This window comes from Sapajus apella, unplaced genomic scaffold (genome assembly GCF_009761245.1).
Source record: "Sapajus apella isolate SASKATOON/1434 unplaced genomic scaffold, GSC_monkey_1.0 scaffold169, whole genome shotgun sequence".
Classification (NCBI taxonomy): Eukaryota; Metazoa; Chordata; class Mammalia; order Primates; family Cebidae; genus Sapajus; species Sapajus apella.
In genome coordinates, this window is record NW_022437109.1 from 1,121,608 (window position 1) to 1,138,320 (window position 16,713).

Below are 16,713 nucleotides of genomic sequence, written 5' to 3' on the forward strand. Positions count from 1 at the left end.
CAGTGGTTCATGTCTATAATCCTAGCACTTTAGGAGGCTGAGGCGGGTGGATCACTTGAGGTCAGGTGTTTGAGGCCTGCCTGGCCAACCTAGTAAAACCTCGTCTCTACTAAAAATACAAAAATTAGCTGGGCGTGGTGGCGGGTGCCTGTCATTTCCAGCTACTTGGGAGGCTGAGGCAGGAGAATTGCTTGAACCTGGGAGGCAGAGGTTGCAGTAAGCTGGGATCGTGCCACTGCACTCCAGCCTGGGCGACAGAGTGAAACTCCGTCTCAAAAATAATAATAAAAAAAAGATCAGAATTGTGACCATCATCTGCATCATCATATATTATATATTAATTTTCTATGACTGCCATAACAACTTACCACCCCGTGTGCCTTAAAACAACAAAAATTTATTTTCCTATAGTTCTGAAGGCTGGAAGTAAAAAATCAAGGTGTTAGTAAGACCATATTGGTACCAGAATCTCGGGGAGAATCCTTTTTTCCCTCTTCTAGTTTCTGATGGTTCCAGGAAAGGATTCCTTGGCTTGTGGCTGCGTGATTCCAATTTCTCTCTGTGTGTTCAATGTGGCCTTTTTTTCTGTCTCCCTGTGTCTTCTCCTCTTCTATTTATTTATTTGTAAGATGGGATATCACCATGATGGCCAGGCTGGTCTTGAACTCCTGACCTCAGGTGATCCACCCACCTTGGCCTCCCAAAGTGCTAAGATTACAGGCATGAGTCACCGCACCCGGCCCTATTTATTTTTAATAAGAACAATTGTCATTGGATTTAAGACTCATCTAGATAATTCAGGATGAATTTATCTTGAGATTCTTAATTATATTTACAAAGACTATTTTTCCAAATAAGGTCACATTCCAGGAGTTAGGACACAGATATATCTTTTCTGGGGCCCTCATTCAAACCCCTACATATTATTTTATAGATGAGGAAATTTGGAATGAGAGAGATTAAGGAATTCACCCACAGCAAATTAGTCCCCTTCTACCACAGAGTTCTGCCCACTTAAGAATAGCAGATTTTATAAAACTTCACGCACAATCTTGTTATACTCTTCTTATGGGACATTTTGTTCCTGCTGATCCTACATTTGTATAACTGAAGGGATTGTTCAAGTGTGCCACCTCTAGATCAGCTTCTAGTTTCAGGTATATCTTACCAAGTATGATGAGATCATGTTACATTACATCATAAAATTATGGCCCACTATCCTACCCTCAGGACCTTAGGTACTGAAGAATGAAAACCCATGGCCTTATTCTAGCCAATAAATTCAACGTCTGTCCCACTTTACTAGCCATTTCCCTGAACAGGAACAGTACAGACTGGCTTGTGTTTCATCTCATTGCGAATGCAAGAGTGAGAAGGTTGAGAAACAGGGAGATATTTCACTATAAAGTGTGTATAACATATTTCAAATCTCTTGCAAGGGGGAGTCTACCAGGTTTATTACATTCAGCTCAGAGATGGTTCTGTGGTTGTGGAGCTGGCCTTGTAGGGATTCTTCACCAGCTTGGCACACCGAAAAATCATCACTATTAGGAACAGAAACAGAAGAACAACAAAGGCAATGGCAAAGCCTTTGTCCACATCGACACTGCTGGACACGCTCGAATCTTCCATGGGGACTTGCACCTCGTTACTGCTGTCCAGCTCCAGCTACTTCCTCAGGTACACCTTCAGATTTGTCATATTCCTAGACAAGGGAGGATAAAACAGGCTTATTGGTTTGTGTGTATATTTATGTGTTTTCTTAATAACATTGTAGAAAACCAAAAAGGCACCAATGGTTGAAAAAAATATTGGCAAGATTTACTTAAGAAGCAGTTACAAAACTTGTAAAGTTCATATAGATGACTGACAAGATATACATATATACACAAGCATAAAATTATGGAGAATTACTCCAAGGCAAAACGTGAGCAAATGTATACAACCTAGAATTCAGGTGGATCTTCCTTGTCCCCTAAGATCCAGGTAAAACTGTCTTAAACATCTGAATTCTGTGTTAGGTAAAAATCCTCCTCTAAGATTACTTCATATTCCAAGAGTACTTATTGTACCTGGTTTTTTTTTTTTTTTTGAGACAGAGTTTCACTCTTGTTACCCAGGCTGGAGTGCAATGGCATGATCTCGGCTCACCGCAACCTCCGCCTCCTGGGTTCAGGCAATTCTCCTGCCTCAGCCTCCTGAGTAGCTGGGATTACAGGCACACGCCACCATGCCCAGCTAATTTTTTGTAGTTTTAGTAGAGATGGGGTTTCACCATGTTGACCAGGATGGTCTCGATCTCTTGACCTCGTGATCCACCTGCCTCGGCCTCCCAAAGTGCTGGGATTACAGGCATGAGCCACCGCCCCCGGCACCTGGTTTGTTATATAGTCTTAACTTACTGGGTATGCACATGAAATTGTTTTATTTTTTCTGATCATTACATGTAATTGTGCTGTCATTCTCATATCTTCATGAAAAATTAGGTATATCCCAGAAGTGATCAATTTCAATTATTAAAACTTACCAGGTGGGGTGGCTCACGCCTGTAATCCCAGCACTTTGGGAGGGTAAGGCGGGCAGATCACAAGGTCAGGAGTTTGAGACTAGCCTGGCCAACATGGTGAAACACTGTTTCTATTAAAAGTACAAAAATTAGCCAGCCGTGGTGGCGGGTACCTGTAACTCCAGCTACTCAAGAGGCTGAGGCAGGAGAATTGCTTGAACCTGGGGCACAGAGGTTGTAATGAGCTGAGACCACGCCATTGTACTCCAGCCTGGGTGACAAAGCAAGACTCTGTCTCAAAAACAAAACAAAACAAAAAACTTACTCCACCAAGAAAATTCTGAAAAAGAAAAAGTGAGAGAACTCATACTTCCTAATTTCAAAAACTCACTACAAAGCTACGGTAATCAGAACTGTGGTACTGGTACAAAGATAGACATACAAATCAATGGACTAGAATTGAGAGTCCAGGGCTGGGTGCAGTGGCTCATGCTTATAATCGCAGAACTTTGGGAGGCTGAGGCAGGTGGATCCCTTGAGGTTAGGAGTTCGAGACCAGCCTGGCCAACATAATGAAACCCTGTCTCTACTAAAAAAAAAAAAAAAAAAAAAAAAATTAGCCAGATGTGGTGGTGCACGCCTGTAGTCCCAGCTACCCAGGAGACTGAGGCAGGAGAATCACTTGAAACTGGGAGGTGGAGGTTGCCATGAGCCGAAAGTGTGCCACTGCACTCCAGCCTGGGTGACAGAGTGAGACTCTATCTCACAAAAAATAATTAAGAGTCCAGAAATAAACCCATATATCTATGACCAAATAATTTTTTTTTTTTTTTGAGATGGAGTCTCGCTCTGTTGGCAGGCTGGAGTGCAGTAGCGCTATCTTGGCTCACTGCAAACTTTGACTCCAGGATTCAAACAATTCTCCTGCCTCAGCTTCCTGAGTAGCTAGGAATATAGGCGTGTGCCACCACACCCAGCTAATTTTTGTATTATTTAGTAGAGAGGGGGTCTTACCATGTTGGCCAGTATGGTCTCAATCTCTTGTCCTCAGATAATCCACCCACCTCAGCCTCCCAAAGTGCTGGAATTACAGGCATGAGCCACTGCGCCTGGCCAACTTTGGTACTTTAAAAAGATTATTATGGAGGCCGGACGCAGTGGCTCATGCTTGTAATCCTAGCATTTTGTGAGGCAAAGGCAGGCAGATCACGAGATCAGGAGGTCGAGACCATCCTGGCCAACATGGTGAAACCCCTCTCTACTAAAAATACAAAAATACAAAAAAAAAAAAAATGCTGCACATGGTGGTGCGCAGCTACAGTTTCAGCTGCTCTGGAGGCTGAGGCAGGAGAATCACTTGAACCCAGAAGGTAGAGGTTGCAGTGAGCTGAGATTGCGTCACTGCACTCCAGCCTGGTGACAGAGACTCCATCTCAAAAAAAAAAAAAAAAAAAAAACAGAAAAGAGGCTGGGCGCGGTGGCTCACACCTGTAATCCCAGCACTTTGGGAAGCCGAGGTAGGTGGATCACGAGGTCAAGAGATGGAGACCATCCTGGCCAACATGGTGAAACTCCATCTCTACTAAAAAATACAAAAATTAGCTGGGTGTGGTGGTGCGCATCTGTAGTCCCAGCTACTCGGGAGGCTGAGGCAGGAGAATTGCTTGAACCCAGGAGGCGAAGATTGCAGTGAGCCAAGATTGCACCACTGCAGTCCAGCCTGGTGCCTGGTGACAGAGTGAGCCTCTATCTCAAAAAAAATAAAATAAAATAAAATAAAAAAGAAAAGAGATTATTATATAGAAAATGGGCTGGGTGCAGTGGCTTACACCTCCCAGCACTTTGGGAGGATGAGGTGGGAGGATCCCTTGAGGTCAGGAGTTTGAGACCAGTCTGGGCAGCATGGAGAGACTTTGTTTCTTAATTTTTTTTTTTTAATTACCTAGTGTGTGGCATGTGCATGTAGTCCTAGCTACAGGTGTGTAGGCTGACGCTGAAGGATCCTTTCGGCCCAAGAATTCAAGGTTATAGTGAGCTATGATTGGACCACTGACTCCAGCCTGGGTGACAGAGGGAGACCTGGTCAATTAAAGTCACAACAAAACAATGAAAAGACAAACAACTCAATTAAAAATTAGGCCAAGGATCTGAATAGAAATTACTTCTTCTTCATAAGGAAGATACGCAAATGGCCAGTAAACACATTTTTTAAATGGTCAACATAATTAGTCATCAGGATAATGGGAATCAAAACTTTGAGATACCACTTCTCACCCACTAGGATGACCGGAATCAAGTCAGAATGTTGGCAAGAGTATGAAGTAATTGAAACCCTCGCTGACTGTTGGTGGAAACGTAAAGTGACAAAGTTACTTTGGAAAACAGTCTGGAAGTTTCTTAAATTATTAAACATAAGAGTTACTGGCAAGGTATGGTGGCTCAGACCTGTAATCCCAGCTCTTTGGGCAGCTGAGGTGGGTGGAGGATCACTTTAGCTCTCAAGTTCAAGACCAGCCTGGGCAACATGACAAACCTCCCTCTCTACAGAAAATACAAAAATTAGCTGGATGTGATGGCATGCACCTTTAGTCCCAGCTACTTGGGAGGCAGAGGTGGGAGGATCACCTGAGCCTGGGAGGCTGCAGTGAGCTTTGATCACGCCACTGCACGTCAGAGCCAGACTTCACCTCAAAAAAAAAAAAATAAATAAATAAATATTGATTTCTGAAATCCTTGCTCGTGTAAATAAAAAAAAAAGAATGGGCAGATTTTGCAAGTTTCTCATAAAGGGTGATTTTTAATAAAATATGTTATTGTGACAGAATGATCAGATTTTCAAAACAAAACATATGGATTGATAGAATAGATTATTAAATAGGTTATTAAAAGGAGACTCTCTCTGTTTCAATGACAGCTGTGGCACAAAGGCCAAAATAAAACTATACATAGCAGGAACCTTATGTTCCAAAGAGGGATCTGATAACGAGGCATTGCAGAGCATGTAGCTAGACAATTTTTGAAATATTTAGTTCAGTATTCACCGTGAGGGTCTAAAAAGAGTTGAGAGTAAAGAGGCAGTGGGTTTTCTTGGGAAAAGTTGTTGGAATGTTGGCATTTTCCCTCGGTACACTGCAGGAGAAAGGTGTACAGGGGGAAAATACCAAAGGTGACTGCTTTCCCTTCAAGCTTGATGTATGTTCCTTGCAATTTGTGGGACATAATGGTCTGCTTTTTTGTCATTTTGTCTTGTTTATATTCCATTTTTAGAGTTTTTGCCCCTACTATTATTGCATTTATTTTATTTTTTTTTGAGTATGTGAAATACTAACATAGTTACCAGAACTATACAAAAAGTTACACTCAGAGAAATATCACCCCTCCCTCACCATTCTTTCCATTCCATTTCAACCACATCTCATTCTTTCCACCCCATTCCTACCTCCCTCCTACTGGTGAAGAATCTCATTCATTTCTAGTTTATACTTCCTGTGTCTTTTGCACAAGTGAATAATTTTTTATTTCTCCTTTTTTCTTATACTAAGGATAGTAGCTTGTAGATACTCCTGTATTTTCCTTTTTGCACTTGCACTTAAGAATATATCCTTCAAATCCCTCCTAATTGGAAGCAATTGGTTTATAGAGATCTTCTACACCCTTTTTTTTTTTTTTTTTTTGGAGACAGAGTCTCGCTCTGTTGCCCAGGCTGGAGTGCAGTGGCGTGTGATCTTGGCTCACTACAACCTCTGCCTTCCAGGTTCAAGCGATTCTCCTGCTTCAGCCTCCCGAGTAGCTGGAACTACAGGCACCCACCACCACACCTGGCTCATTTTTTTGTATTTTTTAGTAGAGATGGCGTTTCATGGTGTTAGCCAGGATGGTCTCCATCTCCTGACCTCAGGTGATCCACCCACTTTGGCCTTCCAAAGTGCTGGGATTTTTTTTTTAACATCTGCAGAGTAGCACTCTATTGTGTGGATAACTACTCTTTTCATACAGACATTTAATTGTTTTCAATATTTGCAATTATAAATAATGTTACAGTGTATATTACTTTTTTTTTTTTGAGACAGAGTCTCATTCTGTTGCCCAGGCTGGAGTGCAGTGGTGTGATCACAGCTCACTGCAGTCTAGATTTCTTGGGCTCAAGAAATCCTCCCACCTCAGCCTCCCAAGGAGCTAGGACTACAGGCATGTATCACCACACCTGGCTAATTTTTGTATTTTTTGTAGAGACAGGATTTCATTATGTGCCCTGGCTGGTCTCAAACTCCTGGTCTCAAGTGATCCTCTCACCTTGGCTTCCAAAAGTGCCAAGATTACAGACATGAGCCACTGGCCCCGGCCTATTGTGGTCTTTTTACTTTCTTAATAGTGTCCTTTGAAGCACAAAAGTATTTTTATATTTTTCCTTTGGTTATTTGTGCTTTTGGTGTCACATCTAAGAATCCACTGCCAAATCCAATGTCACCGGGCTGGAGTGCAGTGGTGCAATCTTGGCTCACTGCAACCTCTGCCTCCCAGGTTCAAGCGATTCTTCTGCCTTAGCCTCCCGAGTAGCTGGGACTACAGGCACCTGCAGCCACGCCCAGCTAATTTTTATATTTTTAGTAGAGATGGGGTTTCACCATGTTGGCTAGGATGGTCTCTATCTCTTGACCTCATGATCTGCCTGCCTTGGCCTCCCAAAGTGCTGGGATTATAGGCGTGAGCCACCACGACTGGCCGACAATTTATTCTAACCTTCTTTCTTATCCCTCTGTCCCTTGTACTTTCTGACTTGACAATGGTGAGCTTCTCACATTTCCATGAATTATGAATTGTGCATGCCCCTCTCTTCCTCTTTGCCTTCAAGCCTTTTCCCTTAACATTCTCTTTGTTATTCTCTTCCCTCTATATTCAACTTCTAGGCTTTGCTTAAATATTAATTTTGTAGGGAGATCTTTCAGTAATATTTACTATAATTTATTATATTACTTTAGTCTGTACTTGCTGATAAAATTGTAATCCTTTATGAGAGTAGGGATCGAATAGAATTTTTTATCCTAAAAGTCTGGGATATATTAGATGTTCAATAAATATTTGTTGAATGAATGTAGCACTATATGTTTCTAAAGTGGGTATATAAAACTGTTTGTTGAATGAATGAATGGCTTGGAGGTATGGTGTTGACATTGAATTAAGACAGAAGACTACTGGTGATCTAAAAGGAAATAGTCTTAGCAGAGTAGTAAAGTAAGAAGGAATCCAGATTTTAGTGGATAAAGCAGCCAACGGCAGTGAGGAAATGAAGACACTAAGATTTTAAATCATTTATGAGAAGTTCAACTAGGAAAGAAAGAGGAGAGGTAGAATAGCAGCTGAACGCCTATTGGAGAATTAAGTGAGAGATTCCTTTTCACAGGCAGAACAGAAAGGTATCAGGTAGTATGCTTTCGGTTGCAAGTGACAGAAAAACCCACTCACATGAGATTTAAAAATAAAATGGAATTTATTGACTCATGTAGCCAAAAGGTCCAGAATGAGGCTACCTTTAACTATGGCTGAATCCAGAGATTCAAAGTATTATCAGGGCTCTGCCTTTCTATGTCTATGGCTTTTCTTAACCCTGCCTTTCTGCTATGTTGATTTAATCCCCAGTTTGGCATCCCTTACGGTATCAAGAATGGCTCCAGCAAATTCAAACCTCACATATTCCCCATACCTCTCATCTCTCCTGCTCCATTCCAGAGGAAAAAGGAGCACTTTTATATCAGTGAGGATTCTTGTTTGCAAGCAACAGGAATGGATTCTCCCTTAAACAGAAAATGTATTTATTGTAAAAAGGTCAGGTAGCTCTCAGAAAGAGAGCCATAGCCAGGGTCTGCACAGGAAAAGTCTGGTTAGGGCAATGCTGGCTTTAGACATTGCTACCACCGGACACTGCTGTTGCCAAGCACTGCTGCTACTGTCATTGGATACTGTTGCCTCTGGCATGGCTGAATTACAAATTGTATCATCTTTTTGTCACTCAGTATTCCAGTCTCTGGCCAGAGCACCTGACTGGTCAAGGCTGAGTCATGCACTAACACCTTGGTTGCCAGAGGGTGGAAGAGGGAATATTTGATTTCTATAGGCTTCCGCAGTGGAGTTTGTTTCTCACAGATTCATATAAAGAAAGATTTCTCCATGGCTGGCCAGGTACAGTGGCTCACACCTGTAATCCCAATACTTTGGGAGGGCGAGTCGGGTGGATCACTTGAGGTCAAGAGTTCAAGACCAGCCTAGCCAACATAGTGAAGGCCCATCTCTACTAAAAATACAAAAATTAGCTGGGTGTAATGGTGTGTCCCTATAATCCCAGATACTTATGAAGGTGAGGTGGGAGGATTGCTTGAACCTGAGAGGTGGAGGTTGCAAAAGAAAAAACAAGATTTCTCTAAACAGGAAGAATATTGGGATGTTGGGCAGACAAAAAAATGACAAACATCCATTCTTTGGTCTTGGCCCCAATCTAGCTATAGGCTATTTAACAAAATAGACATGGAAAGGTTAAAAATAAAAGGCATAGAAAAAGGCATATGTGGTAAGGACTAGCCAAAATAAAACCGAGGAGCTATATTAATATCAGACAAAATAGAACTAAATACAAAAATCATTATTAAGGATAGAGAGGATTAATAAATAATGATCAAAGGTTCAATTCTGTAGGAAGGTATAACCGTTCTAAATTATATGTACCTTCATGGGTACACTGAAAGTCCAGACTTTGCCACACTGATATATGCATGTGAGAAATCTGCACTTGTACCCACTAAATAAATACAAATAATAAATAAATTATATGCATCTAATAAAACAGTCTCAAGATAAATAGGAAAGTAATAGAACTCTAGAGAGAAATCAGTACAAACCACCGTTATGGTAGATACTCCACACATTCGTCTCAAGTATTAACAGGTTGACTAGGTAAAAATCAATGAAGATATAGAATATTTGAATAATACCATTAACAAACTTGATTTATTGAAGATCTATGGAACCTTGTCCCCTATAATTAACAAATTCATATTTTTCCATTGTAGTCTTTAATTCCATTTGAATTGGGTTTTTTGGTCATGTGTAACTAAGAATCCCACTTCTGTTTTAAATAACTAGAAAGTTTCTATTCCCTGCGAATAAACCCTGATTAACACACCAAGTTGAGTTTTTCCCGGAAATTCAAGGATAGTTTACATTAGAAAACCTGTAAGTGACATTTAGTATACAGATTAAATAAAAAAATTACCTCAATGATTACAGAAAAAGCATTTGATAAAACTTAATACTAGCTAAGGCAGGAGGATTGCCTGAGTCCAGGAATTTGAGACCAGCCTGGGCAACATGGTGAGACCCCATCTTCATTTTTAAAAAAAGAAGGAAAAAAGATACTAATATAAAAGCCCTATGTTAATATTCTTAGCAAAATAGGGACAGAAAGAAACTCCTTTATCCCATTTATGCTTGAGGGTGCAATTTTTTGAATTTTTGCTATGACCTTGAGCAGTAGGATATAAATAACTCCCACATGCTTAGGGTTCCAATAATGGAACACTAGGCATAAATAGGGGTATCCATAAAAAATATATAGGCTGGGTACAGTGGCACATGCCTGTAATCCCAGCATTTTGGGAGGCTGATTGTTTGAGGTTAGGAGTTTGAGACCAGCCAGGGCAACATAGTGAGATCCTTCTCTCTAAAAAAAAAATTTAAAAATTAGCCAGGCAAGATGGTGCATGTCTGTACATCCAGCTACTCAAGAGGCTGAAGTGGGATGATCAATTGAACCCTGGAGGTCAAGGCTATAGTGAGCCATGATAGCATCACTGTATTCCAGCCTGGGTGACAGAATGACACCCTGTCCAAAAAACAAACAAACAAACAAAAAGTATAGCAAACCTACCTCTTAATGATCAACAGTTGAAAGATTTTCTTTTTAAAATCAGGAGCCACACAAAAAAAGATTCATTATGTTAACTTTTTTTTTTTTTTTTTTTTTTTTTTTTGAGATGAGTTGCCTATGCTCTGTTGCCCGGGCTGGAGTGCAGTGGTGAGATCTCAGATCACTGCAACGTCTGCCTCGCTGGTTCAAGCGACTCTCCTGTCTCAGCCTCCCGAGTAGCTGGGATTACAGGTGCCTGCCACCACACAGGCTAATTTTTTGTATTTTTAGTAGAGGCAGGATTTCACCATGTTGACCAGGCTGGTCTCAAACTCCTGACCTTGTGATCTGCCCACCTCAGCCTCTCAAAGTGCTGGGATTGCAGGCGTGAGCCACTGCGCCTGGCCGTTAACTTTTGTATAACATAATTCTGGAAGTCTCAACCAGAGCAGTAAGATAAGATGAAAAAAAATTGGATTGAAAAGAAGAAAACAAAAGTTAACTATTCACAGACGTCACTGCCCGCAGAAGAGTCTAAAGGAAAATATGAGATAATTAAAGCTTAGCAAGGTGACTGGATAAGATACACAAGCTAATTATATTTCTAAATACCAGCAACACACAAGAAAATGTAATTTTTAAAAAGCATCACTTACGATGGCATTAAAAATACGTAAGATATTTAGAAAGAAGTCTAACAAAAGTTGAGTAGGACCAGTTTGGAAACAATTAGCAAACCTTACTGAGAGTCATTAAAGAACGCTTAAGTGAGTGAAGGGATATACTATGTGGATTCAGCATAGTAGTTAGTTCTACCCAGATTGATCTATGGATACAGTGCAACTCCACCAAAATCCCATCAGGATTTTTTTGAGAAAGCTGACAAATCACTTTTCTTAAACATATGTGGGAACTCAAAGGCTCAAGAACAGAGAAGATAGAAGCCAGGCATGGTGGCTCACGCCTGTAAACCTAGCACTTTGGGAGGTTGAGGCTGGCAGATCTCCTGAGCTCAGGAGTTCTAGACCAGCCTGAGAAACATGGCAAAACCCCATTTCTTCAAAAAAACCCCAAAATTAGCTGGGCCTGGTGGTGAGCACCTGTAGTCCCAGCTACTTGAGAGGCTGAGGTGGGAAGATCTCTTTTTTTTTTTTTTTTTTTTTTTTTTTGACGGAGTTTCACTCTTGTTACCCAGGCTGGAGTGCAATGGCGCGATCTTGGCTCACTGCAACTTCCACCTCCTGGGTTCAGGCAATTCTCCTGCCTCAGCATCCTGAGTAGCTGGGATTGCAGGCACACACCACCATGACCAGCTGATTTTTTGTATTTTTAGTAGAGACGGGGTTTCACCCAGGATGGTCTCGATCTCTTGACCTCCTGATCCACCCGCCTCGGCCTCCCAAAGTGCTGGGATTACTGAATAGATGGGATTGGTAGCCAAGGCCAGCTCACAAGGGGTCTTGTGTTGCATGTTAAACACTCAGGACTCAACTTTGTAATCAGTGGAGAGCCACTGGAAAGCTTGTAAACATGAACGTTACATCATTAGATGTTTGTGTTAGAAATATCAGATAGCCAGGAATGTGTAGGGTACATGAGGCAACAATTAACCTGATATTCTTCCATCAATATGAGTTTCTACAGGGCAAACATCCATTTCCAGTAGGAAATGTCTGTCGATGTGGAAACACCAGTATCAGAAGAACACACTGCTTTTCTTGGGTGTAGCGTATGAATAGTACCAACTTCACTGATTAATAAACTCAGTTGGGAGTGGTATTAGTCATAGCAGTCTTTGCAGAGGTGATGGCTGAGCTCCACTTGGAACAAGGAAAGAGCACTCCAAATAAAGTAATAGTGATAGAGACAGGAAGCATGGATGCTTTTTGGAAAATGATGCTTAATTTAATATGGCAGAACTCACAGTGCATGAAAGTGAAGGGTATAAAATCTCACATTGGAAGGAAACTTTAAAGGTCATCTTGTGCCACTTTCTAATCATTCCTCTAAAGCCCTGGCTTGAACTCCTTGTGTGATAGGGGCTGGGCACTGACTATTTCCTGGCAGTCTATTTCAGAAGTTTCTGGAAGGCAGTAATTTTTTACCTTAAGCCAAATCTGTATTCTTAGTACGGCTCGACTTTTAACTTAGAACTATATAAGGCAACACATACCTTTTCCATACACAAAAGTATCAGTAATTTAAAAATAGCTATTAAGCACGTTTTGATTGGTTTCTCAGAGGATGTGGTCTACCACTCTTAACTTTTTTCTTTTTTTTTTTTTTGAGACGACTTTTCATTCTTGTTGCCCAGGCTGGTGTGCAATGGCACGATCTCAGCTCACCACAACCTCCGTCTCCAGGGTTCAAGTGATTCTCCTGCCTCAGCCTCCCCAGTAGCTGGAAATACAGGCACGTGCTGCCATGCCCAGCTAATTTTGTATTTTTTAGTAGAGACGGGGTTTCTCGATGTTGGTCAGGCTGGTCTTGAATTCCTGACCTCAGGTGATCTGCCTGCCTTGGCCTCGCAAAGTGCTGGGATTTACAGGCGTGAGCCACCATGTCTGGGCCACTCTACCCTTTTTCTCCTGAAGATTTTTCTAGTGTGTCCATATTCCTTTTAAAATGTGGTGCCTGATACAGAATACAAGATGCATGCAAACTCAAGATTATTCATCTAGATACTGTACTTCTGTTGCTTAAGACAGGACCGTACTGCACCTTGAAAGTCAGGGCAAGAAGTCTGAATTTTGTTCTTTCAGGCGTAGAGAAGCAATGGAAGGTTTTGAGCAGATAAACACTTTGGGAACCGGGGCCATATCTTACTGTGTATCCCACTGATTCTAACTGAAATGTAAGCTGTAGGTGTCTGTCCCATTCATAGCATGGCTTCAGTGCCTCGGGAGGGCTGGGATATTTTAGGTATTTAATATGCCTACATGAATGAATTAATATGAATCTATATCAGTGTATGGCACATAGTGCATACATCAATTCATACTCGTTGAATTCAGGCAGGTAAATGATCAAAGCCACACTTCAAGAAGGTAACTAGCAAGAATGTGTAAAAAGTATTGGACATAGGCTGGGCGTGGTGGCTCGTGGCTGTAATCCCAGCACTTTGGGAGGCCGAGTAGGGTGGATCAGAAGGTCAGGAGTTCAAGACCAGCCTGGCCAACACGGTGAAACCCTGTCTCTACTAAAAATACAAAAAAATTAGATGGGCGTGGTGACGGGCACCTGTAATCCCGCTACTCAGGAGGCTGAGGCAGAGAATTGCTTGAACCTGGGAGGCAGTGGTTGCAGTGAACAGAGATCGTGCCACTGCACTCTAGCCCGGGCGGCAGAGCAAGACTCTGTCTCAAAAAAGAAAGAAAAAAAGAAAGAAAAGTATTGGAGATAACACACACTATAGGGTGAAAACAAGAGGAGTTTTAGCAGTCTCAACAAGGGGAAACAAGGGCTAGGATAACACAGTGAATAACAGAAAGGAAAGAATGGATGTGAGATTGTGAGGGAGAAATTGCGACGACTTAGAAATTAAATGGACATGTAGTGGGAAGAAGAAGTGATAAAGAAAACTCTTGGGCTTGAATTTGGAAAGCTGAAAGAAAAATGTTGCCATTCATAGAATTATTTATTTTGGGGGTGGCAGATATTTTAAGGTACTAGGATAAGATCAGTCTGGGGTAGGTTGAATTTGAATGCACTGACACAATATGCTCAGGAGGCTAAAATGTGGGACTGCAATTCAGAAATAGAGTGAGATCGGCCAGGCACCGTGGCTTACTCTTGTAATCCCAGCACTTTGAGAGGCTGAGGTGGGTGGATTGCTAGAGCCCAGGAATTTGAGACCAGTCTGGGCAACATAGCAAGATCGAGTCTCTACAAAAAAAACGGAAACAAAAACAAATTAGCCCGGTGTGGTGGCACACATCTGTAGTCCCTGCTACTCAGGAGGTTGATGTGGGAGGATTAATTGATCTCAGGAGGTTGAGGCTGCAGTGAGCCGTGATCGCAAAACTGCACTCTAACCTGGGTGACAAAGCAAGCCCCTGTCTAAAAAAATAATAAAAATAAATTAAAATACATTCTTATTAGAAAGAAAGATGCAGATGTTTTGTTTCTAAGTATGCCTTGTATATTTTTTACTCATTTTCATATGCAGTGATCCAGATTTTGTATGGCCTAATGTTTATACAACCTGGGGGTTTCTCTTTAAGGAAAGAATGAAAGATTTAAAATACAAAATTAGGGCCGGGTGCAATGACTCACTCCTGTAATCCAGCACTTTGAGAGGCTGAGATGGGGGGATCAACTGCGGTCAGGAGTTCAAGACCAGCCTGGCCAATATGGTGAAACCCTGTCTCTATTTAAAAATATAAAAATTAGCCAAGCATGGTGGTGTATGCCTGTAGTCCCAGCTACTCAGGAGGCTGAGGCAGGAGAATCGCTTAAACCTGGGAGGCAGAGGTTGCAGCGAGCCAAGATCATGCCACTGCACTTCAGCCTAGGTGACAGAGTAAGACTCTGTTTCAAAAAAAAAAAAAAAGGTAAAACGTTTTCAAAATGGGGGGAAAAGGTCACAACAAGCTTACTTCTTAGGCAAAATAGCTTTTCTTGCGAAATACACTTTCAAAAATGGTAGAACTAAAATCTGTTTTCCAAAGAGAATACCTGTCCTAGAATTTTTTTTAAAGTGCTTTTAAGGTTCTTGTTTTGTCTGAGATGAGTAGCAGCACTTTCGGGATTAAAGTAGGAGAAAGGAAGTGTGGTGTGAAGCTATTGGTTTATGTTAAATTTGGACCTGCTAGAGTGAGAATCAGAATAATGGCATTTACAAATCCTTGGCAACACCAGTTCCGCTTTCAGTTTCAGAAAGATTTTCTTTCTATGTGTTTCTTTTCCAGATCACTGTATTCTTCCCACCTGCAATGCCCTGTCATTCTTGAAGAAGACCAAAATATTAAAAAGACCCAGTTTTTCTCTTCTGGCCGTAAGTTTAGTGCAAAGAGAGAGATGATGGTGAAGAAACACAATAATGAAGGTGTTTTTTACTATAATCCTTAAAATCAAAGACACTTTCTGGCTAACAGGACCAATCAGAAGTCCCCCCCACACAACTTTTCTCAAAAAGAGACTCTGCTCAAGACATCCTTTCTCAGATGAAAGTTTAGCTTTTCCTAAAAAGCTCTAATGAAGGCTATGTGCTGTGGCTCACCCCTGTAATCCCAGCACTTTGGGAGGCCAAGGTGGGCGGATCACCTGAGGTCAGGAGTTCAAGACCAGCCTGACCAGTATGGAGAAATTCCATCTCTATAAAAAGAAAAAAAAAAAGCTCTAATGAAAAAGGTCTCAGACTGAGACAGAAAGGTTGCTTGAGCCCAGGAGTTTGAGCTCAGTCTGGGCAACATAGCGAGATCCTGCCTCTAATAATAATAATAATAAAGCTCTTTACTCCCTTCAGTCATTTCCCCATGATTTCCTAAGTTCATAGGAAGGTGCTCTTAAACTCAGAAGAATTGTTGGAATTTCTCCCAGTGCAGAATCCACCAGGAAGGCAATGTGGGTAGTCACTTACCTTTTGAGAGTGGACATCCAAGGCTAGATTCGCCTGATGCCAGGGCAGTCTCCTCCTACTCCAGTACATCTCTTGGCAGCCTCTGTTTTTATCAGCCTCTTCTGACAAAAGGAGGGTGGTTGGTAGCTCTCTCCCTTCCCCACTCCCATGCTGAACTCTGAAGCTTCATGAATAGTTCAACTGAAACAGGATCAAGTTTCAGACACTCCCATACTGCGAAAATGATCCCACTAGATTAAATTGGAGCCTAGATCAGTGGAGGAATATTTCCACATCTCTGCCAGGGCTGGGGCAGCCACCATTAAAAGCTCAGGTAAAATCTTCTAAGTAGGACCACATGAGTGGTAGAGGATGGATCAGTAGCCAGCTTTTTGGTCTATGCAAATTCTTGGACCCTGATCCTGGTCCTAATGAATAAGAAATGTTGGGGGTGTTAGCCTCTGTGGGTGTGTATGTATGTGTTTAAGAGATGGGGTCTCACAATGCTGCCCAGGCTGGAGTGCAGTGGCTATTCATAGGTGAATCACAGTGCACTACAGTCTCAAATTCCTGGGCTCAAGTGATCCTCCTGCCTCAGCCTCCCTAATAGCTGGGACTATAGGCATGCACCACTACTGCCTGTGGCATCTGTGTTTTAACCAGCTTCTCTAGGTGATTGTGATATATGCTTAAGTTTGAGAATTAGTTGTCAACAGGATCAGTGATGCTTTAAGCTTTCAAATGTTTTCC

The 16,713-nt window shown here is 41.7% G+C and overlaps 1 long non-coding RNA gene across 1 annotated transcript; it reads right to left on the reverse strand.

Annotated features, from left to right (window-relative positions):
• Nucleotides 1-1,431: 1,431 nt before the first annotated feature.
• Nucleotides 1,432-16,166, reverse strand: LOC116542510. Its single transcript, XR_004265252.1, has 2 exons — nt 15,985-16,166; nt 1,432-1,705 (listed from the first exon to the last, which is right to left on the reverse strand). It is a non-coding gene; the product is annotated as an uncharacterized LOC116542510 (long non-coding RNA).
• Nucleotides 16,167-16,713: the final 547 nt, after the last annotated feature.